At 46.1% G+C, this 21,380-nt stretch overlaps 1 long non-coding RNA gene across 1 annotated transcript; it reads right to left on the bottom strand.

Moving 5' to 3' along the window:
- Window positions 1-15,221: 15,221 nt before the first annotated feature.
- LOC125756256 (uncharacterized) lies at window positions 15,222-21,364 on the bottom strand. The gene is made up of 3 exons (XR_007414745.1): window positions 21,201-21,364; window positions 20,288-20,459; window positions 15,222-15,406 (listed from the first exon to the last, which is right to left on the bottom strand). It is a non-coding gene; the product is annotated as an uncharacterized LOC125756256 (long non-coding RNA).
- Between the last annotated feature and the right edge of the window lie 16 nt (window positions 21,365-21,380).

Genomic DNA, 21,380 nt, shown 5'->3' with positions numbered 1-21,380 from the left:
GCTAACTGTGACTTACTCTTCTCCGTATGCTTGAACGACATGCTGCCCCAGTAGCTTGTGTCAAGGTGAAACTTGGAGGCAAGTAGCCCAGCTCATCAACTCTTGAAGTCGGGCACCATGGAAAACATCGTGGCAGCAAGTTTCCCACCGTTTCCGAAGTGTCACCGAAAGTTCGAGCTGAAAAAATTCCTTCGGTGCCTTTCACCAGTTTGGGAACTGCTGAGAGACTAGCTTCCTGCAATGTAAATGTCCGTGACAGTCAAACGGAGGCTACAGTAAACGGGCTGCATAGCTCACTCTGCAGCCTGAAGTGGCAGTGTGGTGAGAAAATGGTCAATGTTTCAGAAAGAAGGCTGTGCACAGCATGCAGTGCCACCGCTGGAAGCGCGCCGTGAAGCGAGAGAGTAGGGAAACAGAACACAAGGGGTGAGGTTTGTTATTTGAATGTCACAGTCCCTCTCCTATGGCAGATGGGAGAGACACTGCTTGTGAATGCTTGCAGAGGCAAATGCAGAAACGCCTCTTAGCAGCAAGGTAACAGCTAAGACTTAATTGAGTATCTTGAGACTGTTACAATAATCAAGTTATTTTAAAAGTTCTTTCAATAAAAATGCTCCCTAGATGGCACCTTACAACTACCAATGCATAGCATAAACTTGCAATGGGCCTAGTGAGGGGCCCTTCAGTGTCTGTTCTTTGAATTGATTTGTGTATTGTACGATGGCAAATGATGTTTTACAGCATTGTAAAAGCCCACATGCACAAGAGATTCTCAGTTCAACATATGAAGTACTTTTCAAACGTAGGGGGGCATGCTGAGAACATCCGCTAATTGAAATCCTGGTTGTTCCACTGGCCACATTGATATAGAAGGCGGCCTTTAACTATTTCTATAGTCATACTGATAAAAAATTTTCTATCGTGTTTAGCAACACTTCACGACTCGATGGGCAAAGCTTGCTCCATCTGTAGCAAGAGTAGTATCAAAAGTCAACCAGTCAACACAAGGAACTTATTACTGCCGTTGACACTTTATTCATCATATGCACTTTTTGTTACAAAGGGAAATAATTTGTGCAACAAACAGCTGGTAGATTTCTAACTAAAACTGTGTTACAAACACAAGGATTTGCAATTAACAAGGCTAAACTTAAGCATAAAGGGAAAGGGGAACATCTTTTATATATCTATAGAGTATTTTACACGGTTAACATACAATGTTGGAAGTTTTGCGGGTGACCACTCCAAGTACAAGACGCATGTCACCTCTTTTAATATACATTGCACAGGAAACCGGCTACATCTACAGACGTCACAAGAAAAAAAATTATAATAATTAGGAATGTAGTTTCCCAAGCCCATTCAAAGCTTAACTCTCGCATATGACGTCCACACGTACGATTTCTGCCACATATTACAGAACGCAAGCCCCTTCAGCTTCCGTGCACCGTGTAAACTCGCTGAACGAAAAAAAAATCACACGCAGCTCTCCCAAAATAAAACAGATATGTCCCTGCAAAAATAGTCATAAATAACACGAACAAGCTCAGTAAATCTGGAACGCATACAATCAGAAGACAACACGCCGGTGTTGACACTACTTCACCGGCAGTTAGTGGTAAGTTCAATTAAGAGAAAAGGTCACAAAAGTACTGACAGATAAATAGATTTACAGCACTGTAAATCTGTTATAATAAAAAAAGTATCAATGAAAGAGGACCTGAAAGCGGGGGTGGGGGGCCCGCAAGAACAGAACACTACGTTAGTAATAGTAGAAACAACCTGAGGCACAGTTAATGTCTCTCCACAGTCCTTCCCCGTCCGGTTGCGAATCGTGCTTCCCAAGACAATATCCAGCTCAGCAAAGACAGTGCTACGTAGCACAACCTTTGCAGAAACAGACAACGGTACACAAGCTCCTTTTCCAAGCAGTTCTGGGTACAAAACGACAATACATCCAGTGAAACCCTTAGCAAATGCACTAGCATCTAGACACTGTATGCACATGACATGCTGTTCTGAGCTAAACGATACTTTAATCCTAGAATAAAGAACAAACGAGAAGTTCAACGCCGGTAAAAATCCTAACGCTTAAATGTTAAAAAAAGAAGAAAAAGTTGGGTGGGAAAAGCCTGGAAACAAGGCAATAGAGCAAAAAAAAAAAATATCCCTCAAAGAGAGGAACTAGAGAAAGCGTGAAGCTGCTTTATTGTAAATTAGTGATGGGCCTCGAAGGAAGCACAGAATTTCATCTGCAAGTGAATTAATACTTCAGGGGAAACAGTAGCGGCATCTACTGAAGATTCAGCAGACAGGAGAAGGATGTTATTATGCTTGCCATTCCCGAATCCACATAATTTTCACTAGGCGAGTGAAACACTGCACTGTACAATGTCCACAGTGCAACCGCAGCAAATCACTGCATACATCTCAAGTGAAGGCTCACATGACAGTCAAACGGAGGCTACAGTAAACGGGCGACAAAGCGTATAATAATTCATCGGCAACAAACACAAAGCCTACGCTACAAATTCCTCAAAATTTGGCAACTAGCTGGTCCGAGCACAGTCATCGAGTGCATTGCACACACACCGTCGTATTCATGAAAATGATCAACAAAAAAAATGAGAGGCACGATAAACTGTAACAAACGCAACAGGCATCAAAAGTGTGAGCGCACCGGCGGACTAGCATGTCCGCTGCCACCGAGTACGTCACCCTCAGACACGAACAGAAGTGACTGCAGTCTTGACTAGACAATGCACACATTAGAAGATAAAACGTTGATGACTACGGCACGAAAGGCAGCAACGCATATGCAAGCAACAAGGTATCGTAAATGTGGGCAACAAGTAAACAAAAACAAAGAGGCTAGGCCTATCCGACATCCATTCGTCGTTCTACCGCAAAAAAGCACCGTTGCGGTGGCATCGTTCTCGAATATTTTTCACGCAGCTTTTGTGACATTGCGGCACAAACCTCATCTAAGCGTGCATTTAATGCTTGAATTCCAACCCCTTTTTTTTGTTGCTGCTTCGTTATGCCAAGCAACTGCGAGTCTCTCAAAACAATGCGCAAACGACGCATGAGGAATGCGTCCACGCAAACGCTTGCATAAAAGAAGACCACCACAGTCACGTCTTACCTTGCAATCTCAAGTACAACAGCCTCGCATGCACTGCCCGAATAGGGTGCGTCGTCAGCACCAACAACCACACGTGCCGACTTCCAAGATATGTGTGTATGTGTGTATAACTTCATTTTTCACAGGGTGTCATCTTGCGGAAAAATAAAGCGTTTTCCGGAAGTCCTGAAGCACAAAAATATCTGTACATACCACATCTGAGGCCTGTCGAGGCTCGCAAATGGAAACTGAACATTCAGAACTGTCTCAAATGCTAATGTAGAGAAGGCCACACTATGTAAACTAAACGTTGGCCCGCATACGTGATACATGAATTTGACTACAACATGAGAGTCACACATAGCCATCGAAAACAACTGCGCGTTACACTTCTGCAGCAAAAAATGAAAAAAGTAGGGTAGGGTGGGGGACACATGATAAAATGGTTAGAATGGAAACTGGAAACATAGCAAAGATCAGACGCACTGCAGAATAACAGAGCTCGAACAGAGAGACCGGGCTTGGACTACTTCGGGACACTGGTGGATGATGAAGAACTTGTAAGGAGGGCCCGTGTAAAACTGCCTTGAGAAAGTTGGAGAGCTTGCCAGGCCCTACCGATGCCTCATCCTGCAAAACCGAAAAAAAAGTGGATTAACAAATTCCATGCCCTTCCGAAGAGCCAGTCACATAGCATAACTAAGTAATTCTGCATAAAAGTTTCGATTCAGCATTTTTTGTCAATTCTCCCATATCACTATCACAGGATTGCGAAATCTGATCAGTTGTCAGTTGTTCTTATGTGCCTTTTATTGAAAAATTGCGCATAATCTGTAGCATACTCTGGCCAACATCTGAACTCATTTTCGTGGCAATGTTACCATTTCGCCCTTCCTGGTTCACCTGCAACAATGAATTGTCGCATATAACAAAGTAAATATAAAAGCTTTATTGCTTATGTTATCATGTAACAAACGTAGTATTGTTGCAAGGAAGATCAGAATTAGCATACTAGAGACCATGAGGCTGAAGTTGTGCAGTTGATGCTAGAGCATCTACCACCATCCGTTAACCCCTTAACTGCTTTGGACGAGCAGAGCTCGTCCTGCCCAAAGTGTCCCCAAACTGCTTTGGACGAGCAGAGCTCGTCCTAGCGGAATAGGTACTCCCCTCTGGCGTTCAGGACAAGAGGCGCTCTTCTACAGCTTAGATTGCGTGTAATCCACCAGATGGCAGCATTTACTTGGCAATTTATTTTTCTCCTGCGGAAAGAGCGCGTTTTGTATAAAAAGATGGCTTGCGGTGGCGGTCACCCATGCATAACTGGCTGGTCAACACGAAAAAGAGGCTGTTCATTTTCGTCATCTTCTTCGAGTGATGATCATTCGGATACAGATGTTTATCTTGTGTGCGGAAGTGAAGACAGCGAAAGCGGTGAATTGAGCATCTCCTCCGGAGATGATGAAAACAGCTCGGAAGCGAACGTCGCGAGTGCTCGCCAGTGGATCCTGCCTGATGCGGACAATCCTCATGTGAAGCCTCCTCGCTTTCCATTCTTGGCCATTCCAGGCAAAACTTTCAACTTGTCATCGCCTGATGACCTTATGGAATATTCAGCAGTTTCTTCAAATGTGCTTCGTTTGCTCTCGGAAGCGAGGAGAAAACGGGGAAAATTGAGAAAGGAAACTCGATTTTGGTCCAGGAGCTGGCCCCCTTGCGTTATTCCGCGTTTTGATTTGACTAAGTATGTGGTACAACTATTTTTCAACATCGACAAGCTGCTTTTAGTACAATCAGATTCGAAATCAGCAATAAAAAAATAGGCACTTTTGGTTGGGAAATTTTCAAAAAAATAAAGCACTTAAGGGTTAATGTGTCACCCTGGATATTATGCATTGTCCCATCCGTGCGACTTGCATTCTTGAACGGCTATCATACCTGCTCCCGCCTCGCAGCAATATGCTTATTTGTATTGGATGTAACAAGTATATGCTTATATCTGCATAATTTAGGAGTGAACGAACATTCTCGATATTTCAAATATTTTTTTAATAATGTTGCTATTCAATTCAATTCGCACCAGAATTTTACTATTCGAAATATTCAAACTGCCAGAAAATAAATATAACAGTTTCATTAGTTGAAAATCAAATCGAAGAGCTTCTGAGTTATATGCGTAAATCCAGTTCCCTTTGCAAACTTCGACCTATCAGAAGTTTAGTGGCCGTCACCGCACCCTGTCGCTATTTCACAAAAGGTAGCTCGATCAGTGCGCAGACTGGAAAGAGTGCAGCGTAAAAATGCGAAGCGCAGCATCTGCTTATACCGTGCTTGATTGAATGTAAAGCGCACCCAATGTCGACGATCGGAAGGGGAAAAAAAAAGGCAACCACAATTCACTCTCACAGTAAGTGAAGTTTATTCTGCTGCAGTTCCTTTCCTTTGGTGATCCAGTTGTGGATACACCTCGACCACGCGCAGATTAGAGGGCCGTTACCTTGACAAGTTCGGTCTACAAGGAACTGCTTCAGAATGCCTGCACGCTTGTCATCTAGATCATGATATTTTCCCATTTTCGGCCCGTAGAAACTTTTCCACTTTTCCTGGAGGACATGCAGTTGAAGATCTTCTTTTGTTTGCACCACTCACGAACACGGGTTTCGGGCATGCAAAACAGACGCGCTGTAGCTGTCCTTAGCGGGCGAAATCACTCTCCTTTGATATGAGTTTTCATAACGAAGGGGAGCACACCATTTCCACTTCGCTGGGAACAAATTTTACGCGGACAGACCGCATTTGAGCACGATATGCGCCGATGCAGGCTAGTTGTAAAATGCATTCAATCACCATCATGTGATTGCGATGTCATTACATCTGCAAGTGATCGTCGGCTGTTACTAATCCCACGAACGTAGTTTCGGTTTCATACTCTATCAACTCGTTTTGTGGTTTCCAAATAATGTCTGGTCGCCACGAATTCAGCCTGCAATATAAAATTCATTAGCATCACCCTAAAAACAGCAAAATATCAAGTTTTCCAAGCTTGTGCCAAACTGCTCGTTACGTCAACCACATCACTATGCAACAGCTAGCAGCATAGTTTCGTAATTGCGTGGCTGACAGCGCGCTGCCGCTATGTCTACGGGTTACCGTGCAAAAGGAATTTTTTGTTTTTGGCAATGTTTTGCACTACATTTTAGCGCGAAAGCATTACTTGGCCAGGGTGATGTAGGTTTTCAAAAGCGCACCTCGCTGGCGTCGCAAAAGCAGTGTGCGGAAAACAAGCGACCTCTCCCACCGGAACTGACAGCGGCGCCAACAACTGACGCAGAAACCACTCGCAGCCACAGAGTAGGAGAGGGGAATCCCTGCAGCAGAAGAGCAACTCCCAACTCTAAGGAAGCGGGCCTTCGTCCGCCAGATCAGTTGGCCTTCAACTTCTGTGGAGGAAGTGTTGCAGCAGCATGGACAGTGATTTTGCAACATAATAGCTGCAGTGAGTCCAATATTGACGTTGTAGGCTTAGCAACGACATCAGTAAAAGACTCGTCGACATTGCCATTTATATGACCCCGATGACAAAATAGAAGAGGAGAGTAAAGTGTTGACGAAACCACTTTGGTTGAATGAAATCATGTAAATAAACACTATCCGGCCTCTGCATTGCCTCATTCTTTATGGCACAACTCGGGAACACCACTTTGCAGCACCCGTCTATAACACCAACCGAGCCAAAATAAATGCTTTCACGTTCCCATTTATAAACATACGATTGGGGACCCTCTACAACTTTTTTTCCGTAACTGATTTTTGGAATATTTGAAAAATATCTTATTCGATTCACACTCAAAATTTAATATTCGAATTAGCTTCACACCCAAAATTTGCTATTTGCACTGCTCTAGTACATTTGCGTCGGTTGTGACTGTTATAAGACAGCTCCGAATCCAGTATATTCATTTCATCTGCAGGAAGTGTTAGCATAAGGAGCTAATGAATCCAAGGAAGATTCGGCGTAGCTTCGTTTTCAAGGGAAACTAAAGATAAATGTTCCATCTGATCTAGATTAAAAGATCATGCTTCTGTAACAACAATTGTACAGATTGCTTCCAACATCCTACCCTTGTCAACAACATCTGTTTTATGAACGATCAAGGTCACTTGAGAGATAAGCGAGAGGGTGTTGAATTTAGCGTTACAGCCTCTATGACTACTTGTGCTTGTCACTTGGCAACAACAAAAAACAACAAATCAGGCACCGACGCAAGACACATGTGGTGCAAAAAGTGAAACTATGCTGCATAGAGTGACTGTGATGCGCCATGGTGCCTGCATGCTCTCCCTCTTTCCTACTCACTCCAAGGGCATGAGAGCATTCAGCAACACCACACATACAGACACACAGGTCTGATTGACGCTGGTTTCACCAGCTTATTGTTTTCGAAATCTGGTGACATGCGTCAGAGGTGGCAGCCAACCACTGCTGGTATAAAGATGCTGCTCCACTTTGACGGCGCCTCTCTGTTGTGCAGCACGATTTGAGAAATATATCTCGATATATGACATATAATATATCTCGATATATGATATATACGCGATTTGAAATATATCTCGATTATGATATATATATCTCGATATATATGAAATATATCACGCATATGACTCGACCATCTGACTGCTAGCAGCTGTAGAATATTCGCTTATTGTCTCACTCTTCCTCTGTGGCAGCAGCAAAACATCATTCTACTGGAACTGCAAATAAACGCACTTCGTTGTATTGAGGTTAGTGAACCAGTAGTGTTTGACAGACATAAGGTAGAAGAGGTTATTAAGAGTGAAACAATTTGTTTACATTGAAAATTTCATTACACTGAAGTTCATTACACTGAGGTTTAACTGTACTGCGTACTATGTTTTGGCTGCATACCAATACACTTCTTTCAAATGGGATGTACTACCTTTTGGACACGAATGTGTGAATATATTCATTGTAATGTGATTTTACTAGGGATGGACGAATATTCAGACGTTTCGAATATTCGAAAGAATATTACAGTATTCCAATTCGCTCGCATACGAATTTAGATTATTCGAAATGAACCCCTATAAAGATGGTTTCACTGCACCGTCCGGTTGCTGTGCCATGAAACAACCCATCCAGGGGTAATCTGCACTGTTGCGAAGCCACACTTCAAGGATGTACGTATTTTTTAAGTTTAAAAGTGTGTTATATAGGCTATACGCTAAGTAGTAATTTTTAAATTGTAACGTATTGCACCACTTATAACTTGCACCCTACTGCTATTCAAATCTTGATACTATTCAAGGCTGCTTCCACTTCATTTCAAACCAAAAAAGTGACATTCAATCATACTTAGTTCCAATCCTAAAAATATTGTGCAGGTGTCATGACAAAAATGCTCATTTTCTTAATAATATGTGGTGAGTACTATTCGAACTATTCGATTCAAAATTCTTCAACCAAATTACTATTCGCTTCGGATTCGTTTCCAACCTCAAATTCACTATTCCAGTGATGCTACCGAGGACTTCTGATTTGGAGCAATTTTTGGAGCAGCAAACTTTCTGTTTTGGAGCACTTTGGAGCAGCAAAATTTTCATCTTGGAGCACTTTGGAGCAGATAATTTTGCATCTGGGAGCACTCTGGAGCAGCGAATTTTACATCCTGGAGTGCACTACAGAAGCATATTGCAATAACATTCAAGCACCGGAAATTACTATGGGGCTCTTATGAAGGCTAGAAATATTCGATTCATTGCAAATCTCATGGAAAAAATCATCTCAGGAAACTCCATACTTCACTCGCTAATGAAAAAGTAAGGGCTCATGCAGTGGAGCGTTCTAAATTAACCTCTTCGGCGATTATTTTCGACACTAGCAAATAAGCAGAATACCAGATCAATAAAATTGCACTTTATGAAATAACGCTCTAAATACATCTATGTGGTTATCAGCAGACATTGTAGATAAACGCCGTGATGTACAGCAGTGCCTCAATGCCAAAGAGTCACACTGTCCCTAATGCATTCCCCTAAGAAAACTCCAAGGCGAAAGCCAGGTTCTTTTTCTTTTCGATCGACGGGTTGATCCTCCCCCCTCCCTCTCTGCAAGCTATCTGCACCTCACCTGGTTTTGCGCTAGCTCCATGATCGGCACCAATTACGGAAGCAGTGTAAAGCGACGATGTCGTGATGGCGTCATCACGTGACATCACGATATATGACGCCATGATGACGTCACAAGTTTTGACGATCTATGACATGATGAAGACGCCATCACATGATTATTTTTGCATCAATCGATTGACGCCGCGACGGTCAATTTTTGTGTTTGATAAAGCATCCGATGCTTTCGCATTAATATTGCGTATTGAACGTTAACAACCTGGCCTTACATACCAAACTGTCCTCCACGATGTCACCTCTTTGCCATGCGCGAAACAGCTTCGCTTATCATCCACTTCACAGAGTGAAATGGCTCCTCAACTTTTTTTAAATGTTTATTGTGATAACAATTATATGGACGCTCTCGTGGATTTTTGTCGTCGCCATTGCAGTAATTTTCTGTATAAAGACCAAATTAATAACATCACCACGCGCATTCTAGCCGCGGGTAAAAGCTCGCGAGCGCTGGCGACGAACGCGGCTGAAGCGGAGATTAAGCTAGCGGCTGTCTGTCTCCGTCGCACGGACAGCGCATGAGATAACATCTTCGTGCGGGCCTGCCGTCGATTGCTCATCAAACAGAGAGGAAGAAACGCCCCGCCGTCTTTCGTAAGGAGCATGAAAGGACGCCAGAGGAGCAAGGGGGGGGGGGGAGGGGGGAGGGGACCGCATCGTTCGAAGGGCGCAGTCGCTTGCGCGCGCGCCATCTCGAGGCATCAGGAGACGGCTCGTAAACTTGCTGTGCTCTCAATGCTTACTTCGTGTTTAGAGAACTCAGAGCAAGAAAACGCTTCGGTTCCTGGAGCGGCCACATTCCCTTAAACCAGCATTTTGGAGTTACGCGAAATCGAATCCAAAAGAGTAGTTGCTGCTAGCCTACTTCGTTTAACAAAACATTTGTTGGTACCGCATCATGCTTCGCCCTTAAGCGAAACTGAGTTTTTTTACCCATCTGCTATTGACCCCGAAAGCGAGGGGCGCACGTGTAACATGGGGTAGCCGCTTCACTGTGGGCCGTCAGCGACGGGCCCGCTACTGACAGCTGCGTATTTGCGGCTGCTCCGACCAGGATATATGCTTTTATGTATGAGATGACATTTTAAAAGGCAAGCAAGAAATTCGAATTGGAACCCTAGCACGTGAGCTCGAAAGGGCAGGGCCTTTTAGCGGGTATTTACTGCAGAGTGATTAAACTCAGATGTGCTGGTATAAGCAATTACGAAAAAGCTCTCCGAATGGAAGATCCATGGATAAAGTATATCCGAGGAAAAGTGTGAACGCGTTTCCACCGTTCGCGTGCTCTTCCATAAACGCGAAGCAAGGAAAATTCGATATTGTTCCATATACAGTAAAACCTCGTAATTCGAAGGCCTCGGGACCGAGAAAAATATCCCAATTAAGCGGATTCCAATTATCCGAAACAACGCGAAATCAAAGAAATCAGCCAGAAAACGTGATGTACGGAAGTCACACCTTTATTGTGGCAAGTCAGCCTACTTGGAGAAAAATTCCTCCATGCGTGACTGACGCGTTCGGTAGTTCCCAGCACTGAAAGTCATATTTTCCAGCCTGTCAATGAGGCGCAGCATCTCAGCCTCGCCGCCGTTGCACTCGACGAAGCTGCGCACAACACTCAAGGCATCGATGACATCCGCCAAAGGGGGTGCTCGGGAGGGCTCGTCATCGCTGTCAACATTAGAGGCCGAATCGGTCGATCTCGCAGCTATCTCGCTGTCGATGTCGGCGTAACACGTCTGCACTGTGCACTCGACATTTACGTACTCGGAGAATCCGATTGGAGTGCACTCCTGTCCGCGTGCAAAGCTCTATCGAGCGCAGAGAGTCTCCCTTCTTCATCAAACGGGCAAGTGACAGCGGGTGACAGCAAACTCAGCGGAGGTTGCCTCTTCTTTCACAAAACCGGCGTGCTCAAAACACCGTCGAATAACAGTGGCCTCCACCTGCCTCCATGCGTGAACAATGAGGCAAATACCACCGAGGAGGTCAATATTATACTCCTTTCCATGTCATAGCAAAGGAGCATTCGCTTCAACAGATTGCAGCGATTATTTTCTGGTATGGTGTATGACGCCCTGGTCCATCGGCTGCGATAGCGACGTCGTGTTCGGGGGTAGAAAGACCAGCCTGATTGCCTGCAGGTTCTATGAGCCGTGTGAGCTGGGCAATATCGACGACGAACAAAACGCTGTGCCCTGCGGCCGCAAACTTGCGGTCAAGGTGCCGCACGTATTCCTCAAAGAGTGCAGCCGTCATCCAAGCTTTTTGTTGTTTTTATAGATCAGGTCATCCTTGGATGGCAGTCGTGCATTTTTGAAACAACGAGGCTTTTCTGTCTTCCCAATAACAAGCAGTGGCAGCTTGTGCTCACCGACATGCTTGCACCAAACAAAACAGTGATTCTATCTTTGTTCTGTTTCCGCCCCTTAATGTCTGCCTCCTTCAAAGCGAAGTCTTCGTAGGCAACATTTTGTAGAACAGAGCAGCTTCATCAAGGTTGTAAACATCAGCTGCTTCGTACTTGGCGAGTAGTGGAGCCAAGGTGTTGCTGCTTCCAGCCGTCGACAACAGACTGATCCGCGCTGCACTCTCGCCACAACAGTCACGAATGTCAGGTTGTTGCGCTCCTTAAATCGGCAAAACCATCCATTGCTGCATTTAAACTCAGAACGTCCAAGTTGCAGCGCCAGCTGGTTGGCCTTCTCACGCAATATGGTCCCATTCACGGAAGGTGTGCTGCGTTGGCTTTCTGCAGCCAGTCGATCAGAGCTGCTTCAACGTCGGCGTACGTAGGCGGGCGTACTCGTGTACGCTTTGACGAGTGCGTCTTGCTGTAAGCATCGAGAATTTTCTCCTTATTCTTGATGATGTTGCACAGCGTTGACAGAGGCACGTGGTGCTTTTCGCGAGAGCCGTTTTCGACGCCGTCGACTTCTGCCTCTTCAATTAAGCACACCTTTTTGTGCAGGGACAAGCTCTTGTACTTCAGCATCTTCCTTCCAAGCACACCTCAATCAACTAATTCACAGGGAAGACACTCAAGTGGAGACAGGAGACAAATGGAGCAGTCGCACCGAATCGCACAATGCTCGCCAGCCGACATCCAATGGCACAAAGACTCCACAAACATTCACTTCGCTAGAGTGGCTAACATCGCTGTTGAGATGATGATGATCATGATCGCAACCGCCGCATCGCCGCCTGGCAATTGCTAAAACATGGCGTCTACGACGTATTTCCGGTAAAAAAAAACATGGCCTTCGAGATCCGTACATCAAAAAAAAAATGCATTTTTAGTTACAGCCTCCGATTCGCAACACCCTTTGCATATTTTGGAAGTCGCGGCCAAGTGTGCCAATTAACCGGGAAGTCGCAGACTGGCCGCACCAATTATCCGGTTAAATTTACATGTAAAATTTGGGACCGCGCAAATAATACAAATTATCCGGGATTCCCAATTAACCGAGTACAAATTACCGAGGTTTTACTGTATATACTGCTAGCGATCCGAGATTTCATTCCGCGATGTCCGGAAACAGAAGTGACAGACATTTTAGCAGCACACGTGTAGTTATTACTGAACATTGCTTTCCTTACGTGCCGTGCGACGCTTGAAACGAGCTATCAGCAGCGTTTCTAGAACAGACGACGTCCGCCGATGAATCGCCGTCGCACTTTCTCGCTACCGAGAGGCCTAGACGTCACGAGCCTCTGCGGAGAGCGCGTTTTGCTGTCGAGCCGACTTGCAGAACAGAAGCTGCGTCGGCACCATGCATGGCATCATGGCTTACTCGGGACGCAGCACGCGAGCGCTATTTATTCAGCGGATAATTCTTGGTCCATGGTTGCGACTTTGGCAGCCCCAAGATCAGCTGCACATGTTCTGACGCGCCGGCCGTGCGATTGCCGGTGATAGACGCCCCCAAACCCGAGACTTTGGCGCAGTTTGGCGCAATTTTCGTCGATATTATCAGGATGGCGCAGTAAATACAATTTGGCGCATTTTGGCGCAGTTGGCGCAGGAGTGGAATCACTGCTATCGCTAGAGCTGTGCGAATAGCGAAATTTTGGGTGCGAAGCAAATTCGAATATTGAAGTATGAGTGTGAATCGAATCGAATATTTTTTGAATATTTCTCGAATATTTCTAGAATATTTTCGAATACTTCGAAGTGAATTGCCGAAAAAAAGTTAGGGGAAGTAAAGTTTGGGTCCTTTACCCGCGATACGATAATCGCGATTCGGCCAGAGGCCGACCACCAGGCTTGTGAAGGATCGGCACCGGAGGTGCCCCGTCAGCGACGGTCGTGGTGGCGATTTGCAGGCACAGGCTCGGAGATGATGGAGAATTAAAGCAGTTTATATACAGATGGTTACAAAAACACATATTTACAGCGTATTTACAAAGTCAGAGCGTCTACGTTGGACATCGTCCACACCTCGGAGACCCGAGTACTGCCTCGCAGTAACACCGCCCTGCTCAGACTGACCTACTTCCCACGGTCGGCCTCTTTTCCTCCTCCTGGCCCCCTTTCCCCAATGCGGCCACGTGGTCCCGCCAACTCTGGCGCGCCAGTTCTTAGAACCCATGCGGCCGCACCCGCGGAGGGAAAAGCGCTCCACCGAAGGGATGACGTACAGTGTTCCAAATGAGGTAACCTCCCGAGTTGTTTTCGCGGTAGCACGCACTCGGGGGAGGGGGGGGGGTGCTTTCAGAAACGACGCCGGCACGCCGCAACCGGCCACCGACTGCCTTCCCTCGGCGCCAACTTGCCCCCGTTGACAGATGTCTGTAACCCCCACGCCGTCCCTCTGTTTACGTGGGACACGGTGCCGGCATACTGGCGCCAACGGCCCTCCCCCAGCTCTCTGTTTTTTCCCGAACCTTACAGAGGATTCCTAAGCATATTCTTATAAGATAGCAAAATGAAAGTGTTTCTTTTCACCATGTTGATGAAGCACTGGCGGGGTGGCGTTTCATAGTGGTCTAATTAAGAATGAGCAATGTAGAGGCCGAATTGTATTATGTACATGATTTGGTGCAACCAAAGTGTTGCCGACAACACTTTACACGTGATGGCGAAAATGCCATTTCCTCAGCCTCTCCTCCTCTTTCACTTCTGTGGAAGCCCAACTGATGTGGTGAACAAGGGTGGCTCCCTTCAAGTCTGGAGTTCCAAGTCTGCCTCGTAGACGTCAATATATAAGAACATCTGAAATTTTGGATGCTAAAAAGCTTCGCTTCCGATTTTTCGGACTTCCTGCCCAAATTTCTGGTCCAAAACACCATTAATTGAGCCCCACCTCTGCCACATCTTTCATCTCATGTTGGAAACAGCGTTTCCTTGAGTAGTACATTTGCGACCATAGCAGAGCTTGAAAGGCAGCTTTGCCACAATACCGGGGTGTGATGAGGTGAAGCATATTAAAAATATAGGGACCCCTTCCAATCGGACGTTGACTGTGTCTTGGCAAAGTTCGACCGTAACGGAGCTTGAAAGACAGCTTTGCCTCAATACGAGAGTGTAATGAGGTGAAAGCGTATTGAAAATCTGAAGGGGTAATTTTCAATCGGACGTTGACTGTATTTGTTTTAAGGAAGTTCGAATAGTTTGAAAAGTAAAATTCCAGTGCGAATCGAATCGAATAGCAAACACTATTCGAAAAAATTCAAAATCTCGAATATTCGCACACCCCTACTATTAGCCCATCCCTAGATTTTACTGTAATCTATAGCTGTGGATAAGGAGAACACTTAATTGTGCATGCTTTACCTCTGCAGCCTTTAACTCACTAAACCAAAAGCATCCACAATTATAGACATGCCACGAGTGAAGCACTTACAGTGGCTGCTCAGTTTATTGGCTCCATCAGGGTAGGTGTCGCTCGCTGCCGGCTTCTTCCATCCCCGGTGCACTGGTATCAGAGACCGCGCTGCTGCTGCTGCGGTCGCCCACTGCCGCCGAGATATTAGGGCTCGGGGTCCGGGAGCCAGCGGTGGCACCGCGTGGTGCGAGGCGCCGGTTGTCGGCTGACGGCACGCTGCTCTTCTTGGTGGCAGCACCACTTGTCACGTGGGCTTGCGGATCTGATTCACACAGACTTCCGTTAGCGCGACAAAAGAAAAGTGGCATATGTTTTTACTCATGTTTCTCAGGGCCCAGAAATGTCATAGACAGCTCCAATGATTGCCAGTAAAATTTTTAGACGTAAATTATCATACTGGCACTCGTAATTATATGGCGCACGCACAAGTGTGTAATTTACAGATAAAATGCGGTCCTGTACTGTAACAGCTGGTAGCCCTTCCCAGTCTTAGTATGCTTTTCCGCATGGCACCATTGTACTAGGCAAAAGTTACTTAAATTCCGCACACAATAAAAAGAAAGCCAGAAAATTTTAAAAACCGTATTCCTTCATTATTTTCATTTCACGGTGGGGTTAAGAGGTTGTTTTTTTTTTTCGGGAGTTTATAGCTGCACCCGTACAATCGGAAGGATTGCTCAATATTCAGGAGTCTTCTGGGCAAATCAGGAGGGTTGGCAGGTCCATTTCATATTACACAAGGATGGACGAGATAGTACAGCAGTGGATCAGGCCTAGCACACTAAGCAACATACAATGGAAGGCGAGACTAAGAGTAGCAGTTGATCAGGCCTTGCCGAAGAAACGACTACTGACAGCCGAGCACCGACTTCCAAGCTCAGTGGCCTGGCTGGCCTGCGGTTTGGCCGTTGTAGATAGCCCAATGAATACTGGACTGAACCAGCTAAATCCATAACACAGCAACTGTTACATGCAGCCAACAAAAGCATAGCCTCCGAAATTGGCAACTGCAATTCGGAGAGGCCATTGCTGTCCTATCAGCTTTGACATTAGTTGTCCATCAGGCCACTGCACCTTCGCGGTGCTGGCAAGCTAGCAAAATGTAAACACCACTCAATCTGCTTGTTATGGCATTTGATCACACCTAATCAGGCCACTGACTTCCATTAAAAAGGCTGGACAGTGCATCCCCACTCTGTGAGGCGGGCGCTAGTGAAGCCACCGGAAAGTCCCCTGTTTGTCCCGGAAGCTGGCGTCTTCGTCCGTCTCAGCACGCAATTCAAATATTCCCGGGTGGCAGCTGTTGTTATGATCGTTTTTCTTTTTTATTTTTTCAAACTCTGCGATTACCCATCACTTTAGATGCCGACGAACGCTACACGAAAATGACAGACGCCGTCCCGACACCGTCCGAATATGGCGGAGTGCTGCAACGTACAAAATGCGTAAAGTAATGCAATTTTGAGGTACATAGCATGAAATGTCTTCCCTGACTGACGACTTTCCGGTCGATTTGTAGAGTTTTACTGCGCTACAGGCAGGTATTTCTTTAGAAAAGAAGAGAAAAGCTCTCTTCCGGGACAAAAACGGCGGCTTCCGGTGGCTTCACGCCCGCGTGCTCAATGCGCCATCCAGCTCCTCCTAGTGGAGATCAGTGAATCGGCTACCGGAGTCCGAAAAATTGAGCGGCGCACTTACTGTACACGCGTCCATACTTTCGGTCATGCTAGTACATTATACAGTAGAACCCCGCTGTTACTTCCTCACTGCTGCGTTTTCCCGGCTGTTACGTCGTTTTGCGCCGGTCCCGGCATAGCTCCCATAGGATACAATGTATTGGGAACCCCGCTGTTACGTCGTAACTGTCGGACCGTTCCCATATGATACGTCGCGAAGTGCGCTCGGAGCCGACCGAGTACTACCGAAGAGAGCGGCCTGGTGCATTTTCACGCAGCTTGCCTGGTTTGACCGTATATTAGCGCGCATGAGAGGCGCAAGCAACAAGATCCTTGAATTGTGCACACAAAAGCGTGGCCTTCGAGATTCATATTGCAAAGATGGCGTCTATGACGTAGTTGCTCGCGAAAGCAGGCCTTCGAGATTGGCATTTACTATTGACAAAAGCATAGCCTTTGAGATTTGTATTGCACAAACATGGCGTTTATGACGTAATTGCTTGCGAAAGCAAGGCCTTCGAGATTGGCATTCACGTCTGCCATCGCGTAGCGTAGACTCATCATCATCGTTATTGTCGGAGGACGGGAGGAGTTCGAGCTGGTTGGAGCTCGCATGGTCGTCGCGGCGGTTCGCGGTTCGGACTCGCCGCGCTGTCGCGATTGCGTGTGCTTAGTTTCTTTCATGCCTACAGCTGCTGGTGTTAAAAAAATCACATACGTTGATTACATTTCTGTGGATGAGGCCGTCCCCAACTCCGCGTTTCTATCCATCCTAGATCGCGGCTGAGCGCGCCAATTTTCGTGCTGCTCGTAAGCACTGAATAAAATTCTGTACCACTAAATCTGGCGTTTTTTCCTGTTTTTCGGCTCTTACATTTCCCATCTCTTACTTTATTTCCTACGGTCCCTTCAAAAAACGTATCGGGGTTCTACTGTATCAATGAAAACAAGTGCAATGCCACAAAGGTGTCCGAACAAATGAGCACATCGAAACTTCCAACGTCCGAATAAATGGTCGGCAAATGTACACTCGGAAGCAGGAAACTGGCCAATAAACCATTGTATGCTACCTCAAACCCTTGTATGCAAAATTTAATGCTTGCCAAATACAATGAGCCTCATATGAATATGAAACTATAAAGCTTCATATTCAACAAGAACATGACGCTTTATAGCTGTCCTCCTTTCACAAGCAGAATGTTTATGGTTAGCTATTGAGGTGTTTTCAAAGTTGTTTGAAATGGAAAGGTTAGGTCATAAAACACGCAATGCAGTTGGAGGAAAGAAGATGACTTTTAAGGGCTCGTTTGTTTCTTTGTTAGACACAATATTAATGAGAACTAACAGACAGTAATGCCAAGAAAAGTATAGGGGATGTTATATGTAATAATTGGGATATAAATGTGAAGAAAGTAAAGTGGACAAAAAGATAACTTGCCGCCAGCAGGGACCGAACCTGCGACCTTCGAATAACGTGTCCGATGCTCTACCACTGAGCTACGGCGGCGGTCATCCCCCATCCACTTTATAGGGTATATATGTGGATTTAAACCTAGGTGTATTAGTCAGCGCCGATCGCAGCCATGGCGGCGAATGTGGAACACACTTTTTCTGCCTTTGGCGTCACCTAGCACGTGACCTTTTTACGGACTAGCAGCTGACCAATAATCATCCTCGCATACTACCTGAAGGCATCGAGTCTGCCAGAACGAGACCCTCGCTATGAATGAAGGAAAGAAGATGACTTTTAAGGGCTTGTTTTTTAGACACAATACAGTCGACGTCCGATTTCCCGGACGCCCGAAATTCCGGACATGCCTGATTTCCCGGACTCATCTGTGGCACCGTCAAGTTCCCCGTAGAGTCAATGTATTAAAAAGTCCGAAATTCCGGACGCTTATAACCTTCGCCATCCGATTTCCCGGACTTTTACTGTTAACCGCCGACCCAAAGTCACCACCGACGCCGCCATTTTGGTTGTTTTCATTTTCATATCCTTGAACCCACCATACTCGCATCGCAGCACCGCCGCACCGCGGCTGCCGTAACCTCGAAACCGCACGAGTCAATCCGTTGCCAGCCGTAGCTTAGCCAAGCCAAACCTCACTGTGTTCGTTCACGTGTTGTTTTGTCAGCTGTGCCAGCTCTGCGGTCGTGTCTGCGGTTGATCGTTTGCTGCTGCGCGCTACCTTCAGTGATCACGTTTCCCGACCTTCAGCATCCACCGAGTTCATAGCTGTTTCGTGCTGCGTTTTTGTCGAGCGGATTCGCCGTTTACAGCAATGGCACCGACTGCTCCTTCGTCTTCGTCCGCGCCTTCGAAGCGCACAAAACCACCTCGTAGTCTCACGATGACGAACTGCCATCCGCTGACGTTGCCTTCGACGATCTGCGCGCTGGCGGCGTGTTGATTCCAGCCGAGATAACCCTTGAGGGCTTCGCCGACGCTGACAAAGACCTCGAGCTATGTGCGGAGTTGACCGATGACGAAATCATTCATCAAGTTACGGAGGATTCCGATGACCGACACCGAGAACGAAGAGCCAGCTCTACACAGCCAACGAGCTCGGAGTTGACGCGAGCACTGATGACACTGTCATTGGTGTACAGCGGCGACATGACGTTGACTGAAATTGAGGCAGACATGATCGCGGGCAAGCGGACCGTGCAAAAGAAAATAAGCGACTTCTTTGCGCCCAAGTGCTGACTTATGAGGTAGTGCCGGCCACGTCGTATTTTTTTTATAAACGGCTCTTTTCAGAGCCACCTAAACGATGCATTGGCTGAATTGCTATGGGAATCTTGTATTCCGGCTGTGACCCTCTCCGTCAGCGAAAAATACCTACCAAAAAGGTGCGTTTTCACGTGCGTTCGTTTTTCCGGACTGCCCGATTTTCCGGACGTTTTCGCGGTCCCTTGAGGGTCCGGGAAATCGGACGTCGACTGTATTAATGAGAACTAACAGCTGGTCTAACTAAAACAACTGGTCAGCTGCCAGTTCGTAAAAAGATCAAGTGCTACGTGACGCCAAAAGGCAGAAAAGTGTTCCACACTCGCCGCCATGGCTGCGATCAGCGCTGACTAACACTCCTGGGTTTAAATCCACATATATACCCTATAAAGTAGAGGGGGAGATGACCGCCGCCGTAGCTCAGTGGTAGAGCATCGGACGCATTATTCGAAGGTCGCAGGTTCGGTCCCTGCCAGCCTTCGAATAAGTGGACAATAAGATAAGTTATCTTATCGTCCACTTTACTTTCTTCACATTTATATCCCAATTATACATATAACATCCCCTATACTTTTCTTGGCATTACTGTCTGTTAGTTCTCATTATTGAAATGCAGGTGGGTGTTGCTAGTCCTGAGAAGCTGAAAAGTGCTTGATATAAAAAAAAACTATACAAATGGTGAAGTGCACAACACGAGACATCTTGGCAAGAAAAATGAGTATGTGACAGTGACTTGCCGTCTTTGTGGGTGACGGGAGCTTTGTTGGCGAAGTGGGTTTTGCAGAAGATGCAGCTGTGACGGTACTGGTTGCCTCCGCCGAACTGGGTGACGCATGGGACATCTGCTCCCAGTGATTACGCAGCTGACGGAAACGTTGCATCCTCTGCACTTCCTTGCACTGCACCGGGGACGAAAAGTGATTCAAAGAAACGCCTTTAGCTACATATACATTTTGGTGACAGGCAGTTATGACAAGAAAAAAAAAAAAAGACATGATGTGTGTTTTCGTATGTCCCACGACATCAGTGCATAATGTAAGCAGATATAAATGCATCATGTACTCTAACAATCATGAATACTAAGTGCATTATGCAAATACTGCAGTAAAATAACTTTCTAGGCATGCTGTAGTCAAAAACTGCATGAGCTGAAGCAATGCACTAATCCCACCAACACAAGCAATCTTGCCAGCTTGAAGAACCACTTGAGTCAATTTTAGCTAATTCTCCTTATATTTTGCTGAGAGTATAGCGAAGTAACTTCTATTTTCCAAATAAAATTTGTCTTAACCCCGTCCACTGCTTGACGTGTATGTTACATTTCTGGCAAGGAAATATGGAACTCTACGACAGCAATAATTTGTTTACGGATATAGTTGATTTGTTTTGTTTTTAGGCACAAAACTCAACCATATAACTATACTACTATACTTCATCACAATTTCCCCAGATTTCATAAACTCTCTGAGCCACATATTGTGCAGTGCATGCCACTGACTGCTTAACACATGAAGGCGCAAGTTGGTGCAGTTGGTTGAAAGGACATAGTAGCACCTAATAACAAACTAACACTAAGGCATACCTCATTTCATTTCTTCAGCCAAAAAGCTGCAACATGCACAGACTACATCCATGCTCACCCTTCTGCATTGCAGGGTAGATGGCCTTGGTCCCTCCCAGACCACTGCTGGCCACTGCGGTGCCACCTTTCAGCTTCTTCTGCAGTTCGAGGACGCGTGACGAGTTGTCCAGCGTCTCTTCCAGCGAAGACGAGTCGACCAAGCTGGCAGGTGACAGTGCGGAGGTCGTCACTCTCGTCG

This window comes from Rhipicephalus sanguineus, unplaced genomic scaffold, assembly GCF_013339695.2.
Source record: "Rhipicephalus sanguineus isolate Rsan-2018 unplaced genomic scaffold, BIME_Rsan_1.4 Seq771, whole genome shotgun sequence".
Classification (NCBI taxonomy): Eukaryota; Metazoa; Arthropoda; class Arachnida; order Ixodida; family Ixodidae; genus Rhipicephalus; species Rhipicephalus sanguineus.
The sequence above is the reverse complement of the archived record's forward strand: the minus strand, read 5'-3'. Positions and strand labels throughout refer to the sequence as shown.